Here is a 15,543-nt window from a genome sequence, read left to right on the forward strand (position 1 = left end):
TGTGACTTAATTATAACTTAATCTGGAGATAACTCCTTGTTTTTATTATATATTATTTTAATTCTTCAAGTGCAGAACATTGAGTCAGTTACTGCGAAATTCCTCCTTCCTCTGTGTTTGCTTCCATAATGGTGTTTTCTCAGAGGGCTTTTCCATTTCACCTTTCTTTCTTTCTTTCTTTCTTTCTTTCTTTCTTTCTTTCTTTCTTTCTTTCTTTCTTTCTTTCTTTCTTTCTTTCTTTCTTTCTTTCTTTCTTTCTTTCTTTCTTTCTTTCTTTCTTTCTTTCTTTCTTTCGAGACTAGTTAGTATTCAGCAGAACACCTGCCTCGGGAAACATTTGTCAGCTTTCATGCACTCGGCACAGAAATTCTGAAAAATGGATTCCAATTCCCCAACTGCCTTAGCTAATAAAATCCAGAGCCTCTCCCCCCTTGGGATTAGTGGTTGTAGGCAAAAATCAAGCTGAATATCAAGAAGCACACTGATTTTATTTGCATTTAGTACAGATAGCTCTCTCTCTCTCTCTCTCTCTCTCTCTCTCTCTCTCTCTCTCTCTCTCTCACACACACACACACACACACACACACACGTCTTTGTAAATGGAGATACCAACATACTGCCTGTTTTACTTCTCCCTGAACACTTGCCTCTTTGGCATCCTTCCTGGAAGGTGCTGGAAGAGCTTTTTCACAAAATAGTTATACCACTAGGAATCTTGACAAGTCTGTAAAATATAAGATGGGGTTGTTATAATCCAGTGATCAAAACTTGCTCTCATAATTTGAATCCCACCAACCAACTTTCAGGTTGGGGTGGAAGATCATCTGCTATTGTGATAAATTACACACATGCTGTGTAGACTTGGTAGATTTTCAAAAACACTTCCGTGAAAGATACTTCCCTCAAAATTAGTGTGCAGGTAGCCCTCACTTACTGAATGTTTTGTTCGAAGTTATGATGGTGCTGAAAAGATAACTTTACAACCAATGCCTGCATTTATGACCTTCATAGTATCCCTCAGTCATGTGATCACCATTACAATCAGTAAGCATTGTCCTGTGCATGAACTGTTGCTTTTCTTCCCCCCATTGCAGAGTGGAGAGATTGGAGAGGAAGGGATTACAAGAGAGTAAGCAGACACACAATGGGGAATACACATCGAAAGCAGTATGCTGGTGCCGGCAACCGTGAGCACAGTACAGAAACAGCCTCGTGTATTCCCGATTGTGTGCCTCCTTTTGTTGTTGTTGTTGTTCAGTTGTTAAGTCATGTCTGACTCTTTGTGACCCCATGAACCATATTGTGCCAGGCCTTCCTGTCCTTCACTGCCTCCCAGAGTTTGCTCAGTTTCATGTTCATTGCTTCAGTGATGTTATCTAACCATCTCATTCTCTGCTGTCCCCTTCTCCTTTTGCCTTCAATCTTTCCCAGCATCAGGGTCTTTTCCAAAGAGTCCTCTCTTCGCATTAGGTGGCCAAAGTATCTGAGTTTGAGCTTCAGTATCAATCCTTCCAGTGAGCTGTCAGGATTGATTTCCTTTAGGATTGACTGGTTTGACCTTCTGGCAGTCCAAGGTACTCCTAAGAGTCTTCTCCAGCACCACAATTCAAAGGCATCAATTCTTCAGCGCTCAGCCTTCCTTATAGTCCAGCTCTCACAGCCATACATTGCTACTGGAAAACCATAGCTTTGATTACGCGGATCTTTGTCAGCAATGTCTCTGCTTTTTAATATGCTGTCTAGGTTTGCCATAGCTTTCCTCCCAAGGAGCAAGCATCTTTTAATTTCATGGCTGCAGTCTCCATCTGCAGTGATCTTGAAGCCCAAATAAATGACATCTGTTACTGCTTCCATTTCTACCCCTTCTGTTTGCCAGGAATTGATGGGTCCAGATGCCATGATCTTAGTTTTTTTTAATGTTGAGTTTCAAGCCAGCTTTTGCACTCTCCTCTTTCACCCTCATTAAGTTCTTCTTCACTTTCTGCCATTAGGGTGGTATCATCTGCATATCTGAGGTTGTTGATATTTCTCCCTGCAATCTTAATTCCAGCTTGTGAATCTTCCAGCCTGGCATTTCTCATGATGTACTCTGCATATAAGTTAAATAAGTTGTGGTGAGAGTATACAGCCTTGTCGTACGCCTTTCCCTATTTTGAACCAATTGATTGTTCCATGACCGGTTCTAACTGTTGCTTCTTGGCCCACATACAGATTTCTCAGGAGACAGGTAAAGTGGTCTGGTACTCCCATCTCTTTAAGAATTTGCCACAGTTTGTTGTGATCCACACAATCGAAGGCTTTTGCATAGTCAGTGAAGCAGAAGTAGATATTTTTCTGGAACTCTCGTGCTTTCTCCATGATCCAGCGGTGTGCCTCTTTACTCTCTTGTAATCCCTTCCTCTCCAATGAATGTAAATAAAAACATTAATTCCCTTCTTGCTAATTATCCCAGCCCTGGGGTGAGCATTCCAAAGGCAGGGGAGTGGTTAGGAGGCAAACAAAAGCAGAAGGTGTGAAACTGATTATTCTTGTCAATTTTGAGTTGGCTATCCCAGTACCAGCAGGGTGAGCGTTCCAAAGGGCAAGGGAGTGGAGGAAAAGAGTCACGGTTGTGTGATTTCCTACTTAGCAACCGAGATGCTGATCCCAATTGTGGTTGCTAAACAAGGACTTTCTGTAGTGAGATTTTAAGTGGTTTAATATTCATGTTTGCCCATTGGCTAGTTCGTTTTGTTTTTCCTGTGAGTGAAGGAGAGGGCAGAATTTGGCAGCACCTATCTGAAATTAGCCAAACTTTAAACTTTTCCCCTTAATATGTTATTTATGAAATCTGACCCATACCTTTGGGGTTGAGGGGCTTATAATTGTTGGCCTAAAAAAGTGACATTTTAATTATTTTTTTTAAGTTAAGTTTCCTATAATGTTGAAATGGGATGGTAATTTAAATAATTAGAAAGTGTTTACATATCATCAAACTTTCTTAAACTCTACAACCTGGAACTGTTGATCAATTAAGTAGGTAGAAAAAGTTCATTTCCTTCTTCATTAGTATCACTGTAGCCTGCCAATGGAGTGGGTGATAATGTTGCTTATTTTAGGAAGCATTTGACTAAATAGAATGTAAAAATATGATAACAACAAGAATAAAAGCAGCGATCTCATTTTTACTTTCTATTCGCTTCTCCTTGTAATGGTGTCTTCCTAACTAGCTTTTCCCTAGTGTCTTCTAGGAATTAAAAACAAACAAAAGTAAAGATTCCTTTGAATTGAGTTTAGCTGTTGGTGACTACATGCAGAGGTGGTTTGCTGTTGCCCTTTTTCCAGGTTTTTTTTTTTTTAATCTGTGCAGATAAGATATCTAATGACAAAGGCATGTGGGTTGCATTACCAAAGGTTCATTCCAAGTAATATCAAATCATTATTCAATTATAAGCTACCTACTGATTAATATATTTATGTCCTACTCTTCTTGGTTGACCTCCATAAAAAATAAAGATGTATAACAGTATTAAAACAATAATACATAAATAGAAATAATTTTGAAAATACCTTAACATTGTAGTAACATCAGATTGGTATGCAGACTTGTTTAGCAAAGAAAAAAACGTACATACATAGAAATCTGATTTCACACTTTTTTTATATATATACATCTTGAACCCTGGTTTACATCTCTGATCTCAGTGTATCTTGTGGAATAGAGGCAGTAGAGTAATGAAAAAGAAGATTAGGTACAATAAATATTGTTGAATTATGTTCAGTGAGTGAAAAATTGATTAGATTTCTTAGCATAGCTGATTGCTTGTTCATCATGCTCTCCTTACGTAAATTCCACTCAACTGTAGGAGACTTAAGAAATTCTTGGTGAAAAACTACTGACTGTAGTGTATCAGTTCTATCAAGTTAATAATATAAATATCTTGTTCATAATAAATGGGATTTGTTGCCGTTGGAATCAGTTGTTTATTAATCTTCAGGTTAAGCCCTTTTGAAGGGTCAAAGTTAATTGCTGATAAAACTTTATTGGTAGACTTGTTTTTGCTTTTGCTTAACTATAACAAGTTAGTAGATGAGGATGTCTGTAACATAACTGGAATTTTAAGCAATAGTAAGATGGTATAGATTTCTTTTCAAACACTTCTTCTTTTCTTGGACACCATCTCAAGACCTTCCCTTTCTCTCTTCTGTTAGTGATGTGTATTAATATTTTCTGTGTTGTGCAACTTATGCCTTTAGAAGCTCAAGTTCCAATAAATTTGTTCAGATTTGTAAACATAATGTAGGAAGAAAAAAGATCAATTTATTTCAGCAGTTTGCTTTCAGCTATGATAATCACAGTGATTGTTTTCTGTATCTGGTATTCTGAGATACATTGCTTCTGAACATAAAGTGGTCTGAACAGATACTGTTTCAGTCATCTGTGGTGGAATGCTTTTCATAACGGGAACAAAATAATTTTCCTTGGTATATTGATGGTCTTCAAATGACTTCCTTTTCGAGGGTTTGTCTGCAACACTCAATATGTCAAGTTGAGAACCATGACTGTACTGATGTCTGAGTTATACAGAAATATAACAACAAAGTCATCCAAAAGAACTTTTATGAATTCTCAAAGGCTGGTTTTAAAATAAACTAGCTCAGCCTTTTCCGGCTTATGATTTCCTAGACGTTCTACTTCTGTGTAGTATGGGAATATGAATGTACAGTCTTGGTGTTTTGCCACATTAAAGATCTATCTCCTTAGTGCTTCATTGGTAAGCAGAAGCAGTGGTTTAGGAAAGATTAGGAAATAGTGGCGTTAGTGATTAATTTCACCAGCTTGAAAACTCAGGTTGTGTGCCACAGACTTTGAAACATTCTTGAAAGTAAAGAGATTCAGGATGAGGTGACCCATCTACAGGATCTAATTCACAGAAATAGTTTGTTTTTTTAAAAAATCCCTTACACCAGATAATGATCTTTATGAAAATAAGATTTTTTCTTTGTAACTGGAGTATAAGTTAGAAATTGAAATTATGAGGGTTTCCATTTCCATCCCATACAAAAATTCACCAGTGCTGTGGTAAGTTTTTAAAACTCCATGATAGGCAATCATATTCTGCATTTATCTCAGCAAAAAGAATCTCTGGAATGAAAGGCAAAGAAGATAATTATTTTGTTTTAAATCTGCCTCTACAAATGGTTCAGTAAAGCGTTTTTGGTAGCAAAACATAAGAGAAATAACTTGTTTTTCCCCTTTTACACTGATCGCGTTTTTTTGTTTATTTTTGTTTCTGGTTAACATTTGGATTCTGGTAAGAGGAAGACTTTTGATCCAGAGGCTGCAGTCTGGGATCATTTGAATAATTATTATTAGTCTGGAATTGTTTGAATAATTATTTTTTATTTACTTTTTAAAGAAATTTTGTTTTTCTTTTACTTTGAACTTTGTATTTTATTGGTTTTTTGAAGTGTGTTATTATTCTTAATTTCCTTACTCAAAGTTCCCAGTTTTCATTTGTGGTTTTCATGTCTGTCTTTTTACTTCTTTAAAGAGTCTGTTTCAATAAATGTTCTTTTCCCTGTTTTTGCTCTTAACCAATGGAAATATTGGATGTTTAATGTGTAGGTTTTTTTTTTTTTTTTACTTAATACTGTTTTTAGTTGTTTTGAATAATCTGGAGGCCTTAGCTGCCTTTCTAAGATGAGATGGATAATAAATTAAGCAAGTTAAAATCTGAAGTTATTTTTTATAAAAATTCAAAATCTGTGGGGCTTCCAGGTAAGGATCTGTGGTTGACTAGACCTCCCTAAAGGAGCGGGGATGGCACTGAGACAGTGATTGGTGGCCAGATGGCAAAGTCTGGCTGACACAATCTTTCTGGATAAAGAAGAGATTGTGAAATTGCCCACTTGTACTTCAGACAGATGCTCCTCGTGAGTAGACTGCAGGAACTGAAGTTTCTGTGGTTGACCTGTGAGTTGAGTGGCTGGGAGTCTAGGGATTTCAACCAAGCTCATAGCCATAATGCAGCCTGTATGGATACAGGATTCACACAAGTCTGGCTTTCTTCAACTCTTTTGGATGTAATTAATTTACAGCTAAGGAGAGATTCTCTGAGCAGCACAATAAGAGAATTCCACTTGGCGAGTCAGCATTCTTTCTGACTAAAAAGTGGGGGGGGAAGGGGGGTTTAAAAGATTTTAAAACATTTCTCAAAAAAAACTTAACAAGAAATGGATGTAAGAAAATTTAAAACGGATAAAGGGGATAGTTACTTTGAAAGATTTTTTTTGGTGAAAGTGCTTTTAAATAAATTGGAATCAAAATAGACAAATGAACTGGACCTTCATGGGAATGTTTTTTGTGCGCTATTAAAGAGTGCAGACAATTGGTGGATTTTACAAAACAAAAGATAAAGGTAATAGGAGTTAGACTGTGATGGTGACTGTAACTACAGAGTGCTATTTGAGATGATAGCATTAAGAACACAGGAAGACAAAACAGGAAAAAAATGGGAGGGGAAGCTTGCCTTTTTCCCTTGTGATTGAGGTACTTTCACTTTTGGATTACAATATTACAATGGAAATCACCAGAAAACTGGCAAAAATAGCAGAGGAGAGCTAGATTGCTAGAGCACCCTGGAGAGAGAGGCATTACACCAGATTTACTTCTGAAAATGTTTGAGGAATTGGTGAATCACTTGATAATAAATTGACTAAATCACTGGATACTAATTGACAGCTTTTGAGAAAAGAATAGATGAAAGACTTGTAAAGATGAAAGGGGAGATGAAAGAAGAAGTCAGGAAAATGGAAAGCTCTGCAAAACAATGTCTGGAGATGTAAAACAAATTAATGACAACGTGGAAATTGTGGAGAGTAAGACAGAAGTTATGAACAGAGTCTGGAAAGAGAATTAGATAATTTGGCACTAGTGGAACTGAAAGAGAAGGAATTTTGTTTGAGATTTAGAACAATTCCAGAGGATTCTGGTGAAGATATTAGAGAAAAGGTTATTAAAGCTTTAGCAATTTTTTTGAATTGGGATGAGGAGGACACACAGACAGAAATTGAAGAGGTATATAGAATAAATATAAGATTTGAATAAGAAATGTTCCAAGGGTTGTCTTGGTGCACTTTGTCAGGAAGGAGAAAAGTTTTACAGCAGTATTTTAATACAAGACTGAAGATTTATAATACAGATGTAATTGTTCTTAAAGAAATTCCTATTAGAATCTTGCATAAGAGAAAAGAGTATTCTTTTTTTACTGATAGATTAAAATAGAAGAAGGTTCCATTTCAGTGGGATAAATTGGAAGGTGTGATTTATTTATTTTTTTACTTTTAAACAGTAGAGGTTTTAACTGAATTCTGTCCATAAGGTGAGAGAATTTATAGAAAAATGTAAAGAGGAATTGGAGGATTTTCAATTGGAGGTGTCAGATGTGACTACACAAAAACTTCAACAGGTGCAACAGGAAACTGAAAGGAATGATATTGAACTAGGAGCTGCAGGTATTGACGTTCTTAAATTTTTGGCTTGATTGTGTTACAGATGTTCAGTGTGGAATATAAATAGAGCAAATGCTCCTCAAAAGAGGGAAAAAATCATTAGTTGAAAAAATTAAAACAAGATACAATTTGCCTACAAATGGCATATATATCTGTTTATTTTTTGTTGAAAAAATTATTGCAAAATCAATTGTAGGTTTTTTTTGTTCAGTTACATCACCTTTATATACTGATGTATGAAGATAAAATATTGCTATGTCTACATATGCTAAAAAAAAGAGAAAACAACTACATTGGGTGTAGTTATTCACATGACAGTTGCCACACCAACAACGTAAGTTATTTTGAAAGGTATTTTTTCCAAGATGGTATTTTAATACACTAGTAAAGGATTCACTTTTATAAACAGATGAAACTAGATTTTAAAGATTCTTTTTTAAATAGGCATTCCAAACTTAATAGTCTTTGGGATGCCTTCAGGGCATATAACTCTGCTTATATCTTGTGTATGCTTCATGGAAAAAGATGACTCAAAATATAAACATTTGAAAAATAAGTTTAAAGGAGGCTTGAGGATATGTACAAAACAGTGCATAAAGAAATAATATAAAGTGTTTGGGCTGCTAAATTCAAACTTAAGTCCCCCTATGTATTTCATTCAGGTTATTTATAGAATTACATAAAGCAAAATTATTTGGAGAGACAGGAAAAACCTGGTAAGTTACTGGCCTCTTGATTGAAACAATAGCAACAGATAATATCTTTTCTGCTATTAAGGATACTCAGCCCAAAGTACATATTGACTCTTCTAATAAATCAGTAATTTTTATTTATATATGAGACTTTATAGCACTGCATAAGAGGTTACATAATTTAACAATTGAGATGTGGATTCACAAAGCTTTTTCAATCACTATTCTACAAAATGTAGCAGTTGAAGTTAAAATAATGAAACATTGGAGGCAGGAACCACAATTTTACCGAATTTGGGCAGACTATGTATTATTTTATTTGACCTACTATTGGCAATGCTTCTGATATATGGCAAATATGAAGGCATTTATTATTTGTTTCTCTATCCCCCCTTTCACATTTTAGCAGATCTTTCTACTTTCCTATGCATTACGGATTTATGGTATGCAGTTAGTTGATAAAGTTTGTTAATTACTGCTCAACATAATAAATATTTGGAGCAAGTTTTGGCCAAATAAGGAATTACATTTTTCTTAATTGGATCAAAATAGAACACTCTGATCCTTCAGATGGCGTATTATAAATGGAGTTATTGCCTCACTTACTAAGATGACTTATGTAACTTGTCAAGGATATCCTTTATCTGTGGAGTCCTTGGGGTTCTCTGAGCTTGGCTGTTTTCTTGCAAACATTTTGTTACCCAGCTAGGTTACATCTTCAGTGCTAGAATGGAATGGGGTTTGCTCTCTGTTTATACAAAAGAGAAAATAAAAAGGAAACCAAAAGACCAGAACATCTCCTCACCAGTAATCATCATCCAGATAAGCAGAGATTAACACCAAGATTATCACTAGACATACAATCAGCAGTAAACAATACCCTGATCAAGGAACTACCAGAGAGAAAAAATAAAATAAAAAAAAACCACACCCCCACCAACACTGGCAAGGCGCATGCCATTGTATATAAACAGAGAGCCACTCTTCTGATTTATAATCAGAAGGGTGCCAGTTTGCTTCCGGGTCCAATTCAAGGTGTTGGTTATTACCTTTAAAGCCCTACATGGCATGGGGCCAGGTTACCTAAGGGACCGCCTCTCCCCTATGTCTTCAACCCATCCCACCCGATCACACAGAGAGGGCATGCTTCGGACCCCCTCAGTAAAAGAATTCCATGCCTTCTCTGCGGTAGCCCCGCTCTTTGGAACATTCTGCCCCTGGAGGTGCGATTGGACCCCTCACTCCTGGCCTTCCGAAGGGCCTTGAAGACCTGGTTCTGCCACTTGGCTTGGGGTGGGGAGGGAATACTTCAAGCAGGGGGATGGCTAGCCCCATAGTGGCCAGCTCTCCACAGCCTGATTTTCCATCTTCTTGGATCTTCCTTTTTTAGTATTGTTTTAAATTTTGGATGTTTTATATGTTTTAGATACATTTATAGTTTTAATGTTTTTTGTGAGTCGCCCAGAGTCCCCTATTGTGGGGGAGATGGGGGGGGGGGGAATCCAATAAATAAACAAATAAATAAATCTGGATGTCCCCTTTAATTGTTAGAACATCAACCAGCATAATTTGTATGTCCAATGCAGCTTCTTTCTCCATGTCACTTTTATAGTTGAACATTTTGAAGTCCCTTTTCAACATCTTTTTCCATGTCTTCCATATCTCTTTTATAGTCTGGCAATTATTTAAAGTCCATTTTAAGATCCCTATTCAAATCATCCTAAGCCTCTGTTTTATTCAATAGAATGTTTTTTTCTTCTATAACTTCTGTTAGCTCCATTTTGAAAATATCAAATTTTAAAAATAGATCCTGAACATGTTCCCAAGCCAACTTTAATACTTCTATAGTAAAATAATATTCCTCCATTATGTTAGTAAGTATCTTCTTCTTTAATTGCTCTCTGGTTCCCTCTAGTTAACCTTAAAAGCCCAGTGTTATCTTTTGTTTATTTTCAGAGTCAGAACTTTCCCACAGTAAGGTTTCTTACAGTAAATTCCAAAATAATCAGCTGTATTTTTATAACGTTTAAAACAATCCATAAAAACTATTCTTTCAGATCCATCTGGCCCCTTAACTGTCCACAGTCAACATTCTAAACTCTCTTTTGCTGTTTCAAAAATTAAAAATTCTCTTTTTAATCTTTAAACTAACTTGAATCTTCTTTCTTCAAGGATATAAGGAAATTCTCCTGGTGTGCAGCAACTTGCCCTTCAGAAGGTTTTTAATTTCCAAATAAATTGATAATAACTATTTCCATTGTCAATTTAGAGAGGGAGTGTATGTGAATGTAGTGTCCTTTTGAAGGCTCCGAACTGGGGCTTAGGCTTGATGTTTCCCATGACTCCCAGAGTGCTCAACCTGCTGGAGATCTCTAATTTGTGATCTCTTCACAGGGAGCCTCTGTAAGGAGTACTTGTGGGTGATCCAGTCATCTCCTTTGTCCTGAGATGGTTCTGAAGAGCCACATCCTTTGCCGGCTCCTCTTGTCTGCCACAGCCATCAGTTCTGCAAAAATGGAGCTTTCTTCAGTCTGCCATTACTCCATCAGAAGTCATGAATAAATATTTTAAAATCCCAGTGATCTTATGGGGAAGGATAACTATTGTAAAACTGTTAATCAGTTGAACATAGATATATGTACTTAGAGGGATTCTGATGTTACTTTTGAGCTTTTTTCAAGTGGATTGATATTAAAAGACATTTTAATGGAAAGGACAAATCCATAAATCTTCTTTATCTTAAATTATGGTTAACGTGATTGTGGGGTTTTTAGTTTCCTATCAGCTTTATCACTGGTGAAATGTTTTTTCTTCTATTTCTCTATGGAATCCAGGTGATGAAATCCAAGAACCTTTGTGGGGATGACTAGAAAGTTACTCTGCCATCTCTCTGACTTCATGATGGGCTTGATTATTTGTTTACTCAAAATGCTATTGAAAAGTTTGAAAAAGCTGAAGTTAAGTCTTTTTTTTTTTTACTTAGTTTCTTAGGTTAGCTTTGTCTCAAACTGGAGAGTGGTTGAGGCAATGAATTTGAAATATGTAGATGTTACAGCAAAAAAAAAAAAAGGCTCTAAGTTGGATTAAAAACTAGTACTGTTGACACTTTGGTTAGTTAACTCAATGTATGCAAGAGAGAGGAGAATGTACAATAACTTCTGCTTAATGCACTGAAGCTTATTGTCTGTTGCTGTTTGGGTATATATTGACAAGAGTTCCCTGTAAGAAATCATACAATAGACAGAGTATATCACAAAACTGCATACTCAAATATGGCAAAATATAATTGTGATGGAAGGTAATGTATTTACATAATTAAATGAAACCTAAAGCAAGGTGAACTGAAAAAGCAAGTAATATTTTTGGGTGCTCTCAGAATTGTTTGAAAATAAAACCAGAGGAGTTTTTGTTGGTTGATGTTAGAAGTAAAGTGAGACCAGCCTGGGTAGTACGTGAATAGGAAACCACCTGGGAATTCTAGGGTTTAACATTTTCTTCTGATCAGAACTCGGTAGTAAATTTCAGTCCACCAACCTCACATAGGTTAACTTAACTCCTGGCTATAATAGCTCTGACACAGCATAGCTAGATGACAGTCTTTATTACAAACTAGAATTAAGTAATGTTGGACAGTTGATTGCCCCCATCAGCATGATGGTACAGGTCCCCCCTTATATCTACAGTATTTTTAAATCTGTTGTTGCTTCTTCCCATGTTTCAGTGGACTCCTTGTTACGTGCTTCATTGAAACTGAGCATTTGTTGCTGGTCAACATAACTGATGCCTGCCCTGAGAATTTCTGGCTCCTCAGATTATTTCTCATAGGGCTGTTGTCTAGACCTGAAAGTTGAAAATACATACTTGAAGAAGTCAGTGGCAAACTGCTTCCTTTATTAACATTGCCAAGAAAATTGCATGGATTCTCACCATGAGTCAAGTTCAACTCAAGGGATCTTTACCTTACCTTAATAATGTTACGACAAGAATTTTATACTTAAAAACTGTGTTTAATATTCTGTAGGAGTACTGCTCAACAAGATAGTTGCATATAAAGCACATCTTTTTATAACTTTTAACAGTAACTATAGGCTTACGGGACTCTGCTGATTAATATAGAGCAGTATCTTATTAACCTCTGGCTTTGATAAGCCATTTAAATAAATACCTTAATATAAAGTCATTAAAAGGATATTTTCAGTATGGTAGCCTTTTAACCATTAAAGAAACTTGAATGAGAATTGTATTTACTGTGTTTTCCATGTTATTTATGTACTATGTGGAATTAAATTACTAAGAGACTTACTGGTGAAAGATAATATCCAAGACAAGGAGTGAGGAAAAACTAATAGAAGTAGCGTTTAGAAATCTGAAACAGGCATTTTGAGCTTTCCTTTCCATTTGGCAGAACAGTAATTGATTATTGGTATGTGTATTACATTAGTTGATTATTGTATCACATGAATATTTCCATATCATCTCAAGCCTTTACCTCCAATTGGAATTTTATATGTTTTGCTTCAGCTGCTCAGTATTTACCTGTAGCCATTTCAGTAAATTTGTACATTTTATTTTCCTACAGCAGAGCCAAAGCATTCTGAAGTATCTCCTTCTCTCTTGTTTCAGACACAGAGCTAGAAAATATTCTGTCCTCATTTTGTGTGGGAGGGAATAGCTCCTTTCCTCAGTTCTGGCCCTGTCATGCTTCAGAGAACATGCATGCTTGTGAACTCTTTTCTTCCAGGACCAACTTAATCACAGATCTTTATCTCCATTTATTTTTCTTCTGTTTTTGTAAAGCTTTGCTCATTCTTCATTTTCGTTGTGCCCTCTGTGTCCCTTGTTGAAATGGCCAGCAAGTTAGTTGACAGCAGTATACTGTCAGACAGTATTTCAGAGGATTTTTCCAATGGTAGGGAATGAGTGAGGACTTTGGCACACAGTAACATGAAAGTTGGGTGCAATCAGCGCTGTGATTCCCAAGTTATCAGTCATGAACAGCACACGTTTCATGGTTACCAGAGGGCTTGTTGCTGATCCTTTGGGAACTGTATGGCCTAGGTAACGAAGAGGATAAAAGCCAATGGTGGCAGGCACCCAACTGCTCCCTTCAGCAGCATAACAGCAGCATTGTTGTCTACCAGGTAATAATCATCCTGTAGCTCTGTAACTTCTTGTTTCCTGGGGAAGATCATGGGGCAAGTTATAGGGCCACATCTTCAATGGAGTGGCCTGCCCTTAGTCCACACAACTAAGAGGAACAAGAAAGGTGAGATATGCCATTTTGAGAATCCCCAGGTGAGGTACTAGACTGTAGACGCAGAGGGAAGCAGGTCGAGTACTTGATCTACTGCAAAGGCTACCCTGAGTCTGAGAGATCAGATAAGAGACAGCATAGCCTGCAACTGCATAGTGGGCAGAGCAAGAGGCTCAGAAGGGACACTCCCTAAGTTCTCGGGCTGTAAAGGTGATGATGGGAGAATTGTACTTTCAGATTTGCAAGAATTTGTTAATACCGCTTTACAGTAAAGTTGAATTAGTTCATCTGTTCGTGTATCCTGTCTGGTCTACCTGTTAAGACTGACATGGACAGAGCCGCAGAAGAAAAGCAAGGAGAAGGAAGAACGGAAGCACCACCAAGAATCCCTCCTCCTTCTCTCCTTGGAAGTTTTCTCTCCCAACTCCCTTTCAGTCTAGGGTTTTGCCAGGGCCTCCATCTTCTGTACCAGTTCTCCACTGGTATCTTATTATGGGATCTTCAGGTATTCTCCTCCCAAGCCTTGTTAAAACTCTTATGCAAATCATCCCTCAAACATCTGACTAGGAAAGTGCTGTTCCTAATAGCTATAACTTCTGCCAGGCAAAGATCAGAAAATGTATCCTTTCTCCAAGGAGTTCTGCATTGTCCACCTGGACACTGTCATTGTGCATGTAGAACAAACCTTTCTGACTGAGAATTAGATTTTATACTAGAGACATGAAGCAATCCTTTCTCCCTTCTGTCCCAAATTAGAGAAGGACTGGCACAAATTGGACATTAGATGAGTCATCAAGATCTCCCTGAACAGAAGAGAGGAATTCAGAGTCTTAATAGTCTCATAATACCCTTTTGACAGCCAAGCTGTGATCTCAAGGTTAACCAAGGCCTGCATCAAACTAGCCTCTGAGACCCCAAATAAGCTACAGGAGATTGTGATTCACTCCACTAGAAGTAGAGCCACCTCAGCCACCCTCAAAATTAATGTTCTTCTGGGAGATCTCTCTCCATGTGGTCCTCCTTTATGAAGCACTGTAAGAGTAACTGTTATACACAAATGAAACGGGAACAAGAGGCCTACAGGAAATAGAGCCCATTTCTAGGGATAGTTCTGATATGTCCCACTTAGACTGACCTTGCTTCACTCCAGAAAAAATGTATATTGCACTTTTTTTCTGCAACAGAGAAAGTGTATTAAGCCCATTCTAGCATACTTATCAGGGATCCATTAATACTGGCAAAATATACAAAATCTAATATATCTTGCCCATATTCCTACCTTCTTAAGTTTTATTTCTTTGAATTCTCTCTTCTGGCTTGTCCTTCCAAAAATGGACAAGGGAGAGGGAGATACACACTTCGGATTGTTCTGTCTGTGCTGTAGCTTTCACTGCAAGTCCAGTATACTGGTCTTTTTTTATAAATGTAATTTTGTAATGCTGCATATATTTCATAATTCATAAATATGGATTATATATATTTCATAAATATAATTTTGTAATATTGTAATGTTGTATGTTTACTTGCATACAAACAAGTAAAACAGTCTTTGTTCCCAAATGCTGAAGTTAGCACAAGGAAACATCAGGAGGAGGATTTGTATCTGTTGGTAAATAGGAGGAATTATTATTATTATTATTATTATTATTATTATTATTATTATTATTATTATTGTTATTTGCACAACAGTGCAAAATCACAGCTGCCAGTTCTTTAGTTGGTGTTGGCCTTCATTCACATTGAGTTCTTCCCAAGAACCTAGGATGTCATAATGTATCGGTGTAGTATATGTGCGAATCCAAGCAATGTGGACTTTTGTAACTGACAGATGGAAATTTTGTCAATGTCCAGATTCTCTAAGTGCTGTTCAAGGTTTTTTTGGTATCATCATCATATTTTTATTCCATCTCTCTCTCTCTCTCTCTCTATATATATATACATATATGCATAACTGGGGGGGGGTGTTCAACTCAAAGTACCTAATACTATTTCAGTTATATAGATTTTGGCTTAATTGCAACAAAAAATAAGGGACTAGGAAAATGATCCACAGGAAATCTGAGAATTATAGAGAGATTTAAAGGAAGCTTTATTTAACAAAAA

The 15,543-nt window shown here is 36.7% G+C and overlaps 1 protein-coding gene across 3 annotated transcripts in view; it reads left to right on the plus strand.

Annotated features, from left to right (window-relative positions):
* TBL1XR1 (TBL1X/Y related 1) overlaps positions 1-15,543 on the plus strand; it is a 212,291-nt gene that overhangs the window by 144,926 nt on the left and 51,822 nt on the right. Inside the window, exon 1 of one of the 3 annotated variants that reach the window (XM_088131782.1) lies at positions 1,113-1,187. The exons of the other annotated variants lie outside the window; for them this stretch is intronic. The gene's annotated coding sequence lies outside the window, so the exon portion shown is untranslated. Of the gene's footprint in view, positions 1-1,112; positions 1,188-15,543 lie in introns of those variants that run through there. 3 annotated transcript variants of the gene reach the window in all.

Source organism: Python bivittatus, unplaced genomic scaffold (genome assembly GCF_059951505.1).
Source record: "Python bivittatus isolate LINGU-HERP-01145 unplaced genomic scaffold, Pbiv_v1 ctg000980_np1212, whole genome shotgun sequence".
Taxonomy (NCBI): Eukaryota; Metazoa; Chordata; class Lepidosauria; order Squamata; family Pythonidae; genus Python; species Python bivittatus.